A 1,862-nucleotide genomic window follows, 5' to 3' on the forward strand; every position below is an offset into this window, starting at 1 on the left:
CCGACTGAGTTATGGTGGATCTGTCCACGTACCCCCCTCCAAAGCGCGATGTGGGCAAGGGAGAAGAGCGGGCCATTTCACCTCGATATTGCCCTTGCGTTTTACACGGCAAGAATACCGTTTCGTGTGATTGATAACCCGCATCTGCGTCGTTCTCTCACTCGCTATTGCCCGAATATGAAGCTTCCAACGCGCCAAGGTCTTGCAACTACTTTCTTGAATTTAGCCTACAATACGGAAAAGGAACGTTTGGGACAGATTCTACAGCGTCAACCACGGCTGGTCAGTCGTTAATCGAGAAAGCATCGTAAACTACGTTATCATGTCTCCCAAAATGCGGCCGATGATGTGGTCATCTGGTACAACGGGAGGTCAAGCTCATACTGGAGAATTTATGGCATCTGAGATTTCTTGCGTTATTTCCGAGGTGGAAGCTGTCGCGGGTGTCGGGGAGGTGATTGCCGTAGTATCCGACAATGCTGCGAATTAAAGAAAGCTGGACGCCGTGTTGAATTGAGGCACCCAAATGTGGTCTTCAATGGTTGCTCTGCTCACACTATGAATTTGCTACTGAAAGATATGTTCAAAATTGAGTTTTTTGCGAACGTCTAAAAAAAGCTGTGAAGCTGTTAACATTTGTACGGGCACGACACCTCCTTCTGGACCGAGTTCGTGCCAAGCGTCGGGCTCTTCCAAAGAGAGCAAAGACTGGTGAGGTGTCGGCTCCGGTGTCTACAAGATGGTATACCCAAGCGAAGTGTATAAAAAGCGTGGCTCGCAACAAGTCGCCGTTGAAGGCGGCGTTCGCCGATACTGAGCTCATGCTGCATTATGCTGACGCAGCAGCTGCTCAAAACCTCAACGATGTTGTAGACATACTGCAGGGCAAACAGTTCTGGGCTAGTGCAAGAATCGCTGTTCGGCTGACCAAGCCTGTCACGCGCGCGCTCGCCAATTTTGAAACTGATACAGGTTCCAATTCGATGATTCTGCACGAGTTTGAGCGATTAAAGCACACAGACGTGTACACGGCTCCTATTCCGACCCATCTGTGCAGGCCAAAACACTTGCCTCGATCGATGATCGCTGGAAGCTCATCACTCCACCTTCCAACTCAACAAGAATCGCATACTTACTGGACCCATCCAAGGACACTTCTGGTTTTACTGGCGACAGTATGCGCGATACAGTTGCAGATGCTGTTAAGCTGGCTGAACGCTTTGAATTGCCCCCGGATATTAGTCCAGCTAGCTTGTGTTTGGAGCTACTGGACTTTATTGGCATGAAGAAATCCAGGACTGCTGAAGAGAAGACGAAAGCTGGTACAGATACGCCTCTGCATTGGTGGCTGATGGACGAAGATTTCCCCAAACTGTACCGCTTTGCTGAAAAGGTGCTCAGTATTCCTACTTCATCTGCTGCAAGCGAACGGCTGTGGAGTGTTCACGGATTTACGCAGACCAAGCTTCGTAATAGCCTTTGAGTTAACACTGCTGATAAACTCGCTTTTATCTACACGAACAACGGTGATTCTAAGCCAACCAGTATGCCACTATACCAGACACCTTCGACAATGAGCGATTACTGCAGCGATAGTGACAGTGACAGCGACGATAACGGTGATGAAGATAACGATGAATGCTTATTTGACTTGCGCGACGCCGAATTTGAATACTTATTGGATGCAATCGTCAGCGTGGACATCTCTTCTGAAGAGGAATAATTGTAACAAAGCGCAGCAATAACACATTCGAAGTGTGACCTCCTATTCTAATTCTTGGCTCTAATGCCCCTCTCTTAGGTTGGCCGGGAAATTCATGGTGTTCTGGACGTTGCCGCTCTCAATTTCCGCACTGCATGTC

The sequence above is a fragment of the Phytophthora infestans genome, genomic scaffold, assembly GCF_000142945.1.
Source record: "Phytophthora infestans T30-4 supercont1.145 genomic scaffold, whole genome shotgun sequence".
Lineage (NCBI taxonomy): Eukaryota > Oomycota > Peronosporomycetes > Peronosporales > Peronosporaceae > Phytophthora > Phytophthora infestans.